We start from the raw sequence: 8,115 nt of genomic DNA, 5'->3' as shown, positions 1-8,115 counted from the left end.
CAAAGTTATACTGTAGAGAAAATGATTGCAAGAAACTATATCTACATGCATATTTGGCTGGTGGAGGCTCTAAGTTTAATGTTTTGCATAAAGTTATTTTTTCCTACAACAAAGGAATAAATTTTATTTACTACAAAGTTATACCAATATTTGAGAAGGTTCGTCCAACTCAAATCCCACAATTAACCAAGTATCATCATTAAACCTAATTCATTAATTAAAGAGTGATGAGATCAACAATAATATCCACTTCTAGATACTCAAGATGTCCATAACCGGGGACACGGCTAGCCATGATTATTTTATACAATCTGCAGAGGTTGCACACTTTTCCCGCAAGACTCGACCGCATCCATGATCATAAGATCGAGACATAGTTTTGCCCTTGTTTTGGACTCTAATGTATCTACTTTTCCAAACACTTTTGCCCTTGTTTTGGACTCTAACTTGCATGGTTTGAATGAAACTAACCCAGACTGACGTTGTTTTCAGCAGAACTACCATGATGTTGTTTTATGTGTAGAAAAGAAAAGTTCTCGGAATGACCTGCAAATCCACGGAGGGACCTTTCAGAATTACTAAGAATTTTTGGCGAAAGAATCAGGGCCAGGGGGCCCAAGGCCTGTCCACGAGACAGGGGGGCGCCCCCCCCCTAGGGCGCGCCCCCCTATCTTGTGGGGCCCCCGGACCTCCTCCGACCGCAACTCCAACTCCATATATACCGTCTCGCGGAGAAAAAAATTAGAGAGAAACTTTCATCGCGTTTCACGACACGGAGCCGCCGCCAAGCCCTAATCTCTCTCAGGAGGGCTGATTTGGAGTCCGTTCGGGGCTCCGGAGAGGGGGATTCATTGCCGTCGTCATCATCAACCAACCTCCATCACCAATTTCATGATGCTCACCGCCGTGTGTGAGTAATTCCATCGTAGGTTTGCTAGACGGTGATGGGTTAGATGAGATTTACCATGTAATCAAGTTAGTTTTGTTAGGGTTTGATCCCTAGTATCCACTATGTTCTGAGATTGATGTTGCTATGACTTTGCTATGCTTAATGCTTGTCACTAGGGCCCGAGTGCCATGATTTCAGATCTGAACCTATTATGTTTTCATCAATATATGTGGTTCTTGATCCTATCTTGCAAGTCTATAGTCACCTATTATGTGTTATGATCCGACAACCCCGAAGTGACAATAATTGGGATACTTCTTAGTGATGACCGTAGTTTGAGGAGTTCATGTATTCACTATGTGTTAATGCTTTGGTCCGGTCCTCTATTAAAAGGAGGCCTTAATATCCCTTAGTTTCCACTAGGACCCCGCTGCCACGGGAGGGTAGGACAAAAGATGTCATGCAAGTTCTTTTCCATAAGCACGTGTGACTATTTATGGAATACATGCCTACATTACATTGATGAACTGGAGCTAGTTCTATATCACCCTATGTTATAACTATTGCATGAGGAATCACATCCGGCATAATTATCCATCACTGATCCATTGCCTACGAGCTTTTCATGTATTGTTCTTCGCTTATTTACTTTTCTCGTTGCTATTGTTACAACTACTACAAAAACCCAAAAACATTTATATTTACTGTTGCTACTGTTACCATTACTATCATACCACTCTTGCTACTAAATACTTTGCTGCAGATACTAAGTTATCCGGGTGTGGTTGAATTGACAACTCAACTGCTAATACTCAAGAATATTCTTTGGCTCCCCTTGTGTCGAATCTATAAATTTGGGTTGAATACTCTACCCTTGAAAGATGTTGCAATCCCCTATACTTGTGGGTTATCAAGACTAATTTCTAGCGCCGTTGCCGGGGAGCATAGCTCTATTCTCTGAGTCACTTGGGATTTATATCTGTTGATCACTATGAAGAACTTGAAAGACGCTAAGACCAAGATTTTGCCCTCAACTACGAGGGGAGGTAAGGAACTGCCATCTAGCTCTGCACTAGATTCTCCTTTCGTTATTAGTAGGCTTGCTACACCTAAACCTGCTACTGCTATGAATTCTGATATGTCGCATGTTATTGATGATGCCACTTCTGCTATGCATGATGAAACTACTTCTGTGTGTGATACTACTTTGCCATTAGGTGAATTTCTTGATGAACAGCTTGCTACAGTCAGGGGGAATGAAAATATTGAAGATGTTATTGATGATAGTGATGATGAAAGTTCCCCCAATGATTATGTATTACCTGTTGTTCCTAAGGGTTATGTTATGAACAAAGAAGCTGCTGAATCTATTCTTGCTTGCAATGATAGAAATGATCTTAAGAAATTATTAGCTAAATGGAAGCACCAGTCTCTTAATGTTAGAATGAAACCCTATCCTACTTTTGCTATTTCACCTATCTGTGTTACTGATAAGGATTATGAATTCTCTGTTGATCCTGATATTATTACTTTAGTTGAATCTGATCCTTTTTATGGCCTTGAATCTGAAACTGTTGTGGCACATCTTACCAAGTTAAATGATATAGCCACCCTATTTACTCATGATGAGAAGTCTCGCTATTTATATATCCTTAAGATATTTCTGTTCTCATTAAAGGGTGATGCTAAAACTTGGTATAATTCTCTTGCTCCTGGTTATGTGCGTAGTCCCCAGGATATGATTTAGTACTTCTCTGCTAAATATTTCCCTGCTCATAAGAAACAAGCTGCCTTGCAGGAAATATATAATTTTGTGCAAACCAAAGAAGAGAGTCTCCCACAAGCTTGGGGGAGGCTTCTCCGATTGCTTTATTCTTTGCCTGATCATCATCTTAAGAAAAATGAAATACTTGATATCTTTTATAATGGACTAACTGATGCTTCCAAGGACCACTTGGATAGTTGTGCTGGTTGTGTTTTCAGGGAAAGAACAGTTGACGAAGCTGAAATACTATTGAATAATATGTTGACTAATGAAAATAATTGGACTCTTCCTGAGCCAGTTCCTGAAGTAATTCCTGAACCAATTGAGCCAACTCCTGAGCCTATTCCTAAACCCACTCCAAAGAAGAGAGGTGTTTTATTTCTCAGTCCTGAAGATATGCAAGAGGCAAAGAAATCAATGAAAGAAAAAGGTATTAAAGTTGAAGATGTTAAGAATTTACCTCCTATTGAAGAAATACATGGTCTGAATATACCGCCTGAAGAACCACATTGTCTTGATAACCCGACATAGGTAGTAAAGGTAAATTCTCTCTATAGATACGATAAAGTTGAAATACCCTCTACTAAATTTCATAGCCCATGCTTAGATGAATTTGATGACTTTTTGGCTAGACAAGAAAGTTTTAATGCTTATGTTGGTAGAGAGTTAAAGAACAATGCTTTCGAGATAGGACACGTAGGTGATAATCTGGCTAGAGTTAAAGATGAACTTCACCGCATTAGCAAATATGCTTCTATGGTTGCTACTCAAGCTGAGCAAGTACTCATAGCTCAAAATGATTTGCTTGATGAATTTAATAATAAAAATGACTTTGCCGTTAGAGTAGCTACTAGAACTGGTAGAATGGCTCAGGAACCTTTGTATCCTGAAGGCCACCCTAAAAGAATTGAACAAGATTCTCAGAATAATAATCTAGATGTTCCTAGTTCTTCTAAGAAAAAGAAAAAGAAGAATTATAGGAATTTGCAAACTTCTAGTGAACCTAATATAAAAACACCTGAGAATCCCAATGATATTTCTATCTCTGATGCTGAAACACAATCCGGAGATGAACATGAACCTGATGATAATGCTAATAATGATGTTCATGTAGATGCTCAACCTAGTAATACTAATGATGTAGAGATTGAACCTGCTGTTGATCTTGATAACCCACAATCAAGAAACCAACGTTATGATAAGAGAGATTTTGTTGCTAGGAAGCACGTGAAAGAAAGAGAACCATGGGTTTAGAAACCCATGCCCTTTCCTCCTAAACCATCCAAGTCAAAGGATGATGAGGATTTTGAGCGCTTTGCTGAAATGATTAGACCTATTTTCTTACGTATGCGCTTAACTGATATGCTTAAAGTAAATCCTTATGCTAAATATATGAAGGATATCATCACAAATAAAAGAAAGATACCGGAAGCTGAAATTTCCACCGTGCTTGCTAATTACACTTTTAAGGGTGGAATACCAAAGAAACTTGGAGATCCGGGTGTTCCAACTATACCATGCTCCATTAAAAGAAATTATGTCAGAACTGCTTTATGTGATCTTGGAGCCGGTGTTAGTGTTATGCCTCTCTCTTTATATCGTAGACTTGAATTGAATAAGTTGACACCTACTGAAATATCTTTGCAAATGGCTGATAAATCAACTGCTATACATGTCGGTATTTGTGAGGATGTGCCCGTTGTGGTTGCAAATGTCACTATCTTAACGGACTTTGTTATTCTTGATATTCCCGAGGACGATAGTATGTCTATTATCCTTGGTAGACCTTTTCTTAATACTGCAGGGGCTATTATTGATTGCAACAAAGGCAATGTCACTTTTCATGTTAATGGCAATGAGCATACAGTACACTTCCCGAGGAAACAATCTCAAGTTCATAGCATCAATTCTATTGAAAAAGTTCCAACTATCATTTTTGGAGGTTTTGAATTTCCTCTCCCTACTATCAAGAAAAAGTATGATATTCTTATTGTTGGGGATTTTCATATCCCCGTTGAGGTAACTTAGTGTTATTCGAAATTTCTCCGGTTCCGTGTTATTCAGAATGAGTTTGTTAACAAGACTTGATCAACCTTGTTAGCGGGTTCATTTTGATGATCATGAGATGGATGAAACTAGAAGGCACAACCTTCTGTGCCCTCTTTTTACTTTCTGTTATTTAGAAGAAATAAAGCAAAAATAGTATTATCTGTCTGTTTTCCGATTTATTCATGCAATAAAAAATAGTCGGAAAATAAAAGTGCTCCAAATGCCCTGCAAATTTAGTATGATTTTTTCTGGAATATTTGAGGATTTTAGGCACTAAAAACACTGCAGGAGGGCCAAGCACCAGGCCACGAGAGAGGAGGGCGCGCCCCCCTGTAGGGCGCGCCCCCCTGTCTCGTGGGCCCCTGGTGGCTCCCCTCCACTTATGCTAGCACCCACACACTCCATCTTCTACCCAAAAAAATCCCCATCTGGCTCAAGCCCGAGTTCTAGCTCGTTTTGCTGCGATTTTCGATCTCTTAGCCCAAGGCTCCATTCACAAAACTGCTTTGGGAGATTGTTGCTTGGTATGTGACTCATCCATTGGTCCAAATAGTTTTTGTTCTAGTGCTTTATTAATTGCAAATCCTTGCTGTCTTGGTGACCCTGTTCTTGAGCTTGCATGTTAAATTTTTGAGGTCCCAAGCAATTCCAATGCATGATATGGGCTCTAGGCACTTGTAGGAGTAGTTGCTATCAATCTTGTTTAGTTTTATGCACTTTTATTTTGAAGTTACTGAAATTTCAGAAATTTTCAGAAAAAGAAATATGCTTAGGAGAATGTATCAAGGTGGTTCCTCGGCAAAGAAAGGGCCAAGGATTGCTATACGTGAGCAAGACGTTGAATTGCCGAGGAATGCATATGTACGAGCCTGTGAGTGGCCATCCGATGATTTTATGATTGAAGCAGGCTTCAAGGAGGAATTTGACGCGTATGTGCGTAATGCTGAGCTAGAGGACTTCTTACAAGATAAGTGTCCTCAGTACTCTCAATTGACCGATTCCTTTGTGCGGAGGTTTAAATATAATTGTACACGTAATTCTCCTAGTGTCCTATTTGATATTTATGATACATCTTACACCATGGACTTAGAGGATTTTACAACTGCTTGCAAACTCCCACAGTGGAGTAATATTAATGATCCTCCCAAATCTGAATTTAGAGATTTTCTTGCTAGTATTACTGTGGAAGAATCTAGGGACATAGCACAAGCTACCATAAGGAGCATTCATTTTCCTGCCATACATTATTTTGCTCTCTTTATTGGTAGATGCATTAACGGTAAAGACGAGGTATGTGTGCTCCTGATCTTAGTATCCTCAAGAGTGCGGTGTTTGGTTTTAAAGGCTATAATTTAGGGGCAATAGTTGCACGTAGGTTGCAGAATAATAGTAGAAAGGGAAATTTCTTTGGAGGAATTTATGCAACCCGTGTGGCAAATTTTCTTGGTATAGCCCCACGAGAAGGAGATATGATAATGCCTCCTGTTCATCTGGATAAACAAGCTATGTTTAGTCATCAATTTCTTGAGAGGAATGAACAATTCCTCCATTATCGACTAATCTATGACATACGCAACATCGTCCCTGTTACTCTTCCTGCTCCCTACCTTTTTGATTATCAGACAAAAGGAAGATATGTTGTCACCAGGGAAGAAGCCACTGAATATGAGAGGGGAATGGAGGCAGCTCGCCAACACGCTGCTGCCCAGGAGGCTATTGCCTCTGCATCTCAGTACAACCCCAGTTTCACTTATGGATATCAGCCAGACGGTCCTTGGTATTAAACCAAATCAGGCCAAAAGCCTAAGCTTGGGGGAGTACGTATTTCTCACCGACTTTACATTCATGTTCACACACTAGTTGTCGGTGCTCATACTCTTTCATTGTATCATCCATGCTAGTTTAAATTTCTTTTTCTAGTTTTCTTCTTGTGTGTTTGATAAATCTTGAGAAAAACCAAAAAAATTAGTTAATTTAATTTCCTTTCTTGTAGTAGAAACTAAAATGAAAGCCCAAAAAGATTTCTCGTTCTTCTTTTACTTGTTGGGAGCTTTCCCGTGTAAATAGTTTCATTTTCCTTTCTTTCCTTTGGGGGTCGAGAAGACCATATTGAAATTGCTTAGTGGCTCTTATATGCATGATTTTTTATTTAATTTAGAGCCCATATTATTTGTCTTCTCTCTTGAATTGAATGCTTGCAGATTCCAGCTTAGTCCACTGCATGTACACTCTTATTATTATACACTTCGTTCGGTCATGCGAGTGAAAGGCAATAATGATGATATATGATGGACTTATTGGGATGAGAAAAGCTGGTATGAACTCGACCTCTCTTGTTTTTGTAAATATGATGATTCATCGTTCCTGAGTCAGCTATTATGAAGTAAACATATTTGTAATGACATTTAGAGATTATAGTTACTTGTGCCATGTGGTATGATGGGATGGTATCCTCCTTTAAATGAATTGAGTGACTTGACTTGGCACATGTTCACGCATGTAGTTGAATCAAATCAACATAGCCTTCATGATATTTATGTTCATGGTGGATTATATCCTACTCATGCTTGTATTCAGTGTGAATTAATTTTAATGCATGTTTACGACTGTTGTCGCTCTCTCAGTTGGTCGCTTCCCAGTCTTTTGCTAGCCTTCACCTATACTAACCGGGAATACTGCTTGTGCATCCAAACTCCTTAAACCCCAAAGTTGTTCCATATGAGTCCACTATACCTTCCTATATGCGGTATTTACCTGCCGTTCCAAGTAAATTTGTATGTGCCAAACTCCAAACCTTCAAATGAAATTTTGTTTTTTATGCTCGAGCAGCTCATGTAACAACTAGGGCTGCATATATCTTCCATGCTAGGTGTGTTATTCTCAGAGGAGTGGACTCCGCTCCTCATTCACGAGAAAGGGCCGGTAACCGGGATGCCCAGTCCCATGATCCAAAAAGATCAAAGCAAATCAAAATAATTAAACAAAACTCCCCCAGGGCTGTTGTATGTTGGAGGCACTCGTTGTTTCGAGCAAGCCATGGATTGATGCTTGTTGGTGGTTGGGGGAGTATAAACATTTACCATTCTATTTGGGAACTGCCTATAATACATGTAGTATGGAAGATACAGCCATCTCATAGGTGTTGCGTTGACAGCAAAAGTATACCGCTCAAAATGCTATTCAATCTCTATTTTAAAATCGAGAGCTGGCACCTCTACAAATCCCTGCTTCCCTCTGCGAAGGGCCTATCTATTTACTTTTATGTTGAGTCATCACCCTTCTTATTAAAAGCACCAGCTGGAGAGCACACTGTCATTTGCATTCATTATTACTGATTTATATTATGTATGACTTGACTGGATATCTTTTACCATGAATTACAATGTTTAGTCAGTCCTTGGTCTTTAAAGGT

Source organism: Triticum aestivum, chromosome 2B (genome assembly GCF_018294505.1).
Source record: "Triticum aestivum cultivar Chinese Spring chromosome 2B, IWGSC CS RefSeq v2.1, whole genome shotgun sequence".
NCBI lineage: Eukaryota > Viridiplantae > Streptophyta > Magnoliopsida > Poales > Poaceae > Triticum > Triticum aestivum.
This window is presented reverse-complemented; position numbering follows the sequence as displayed.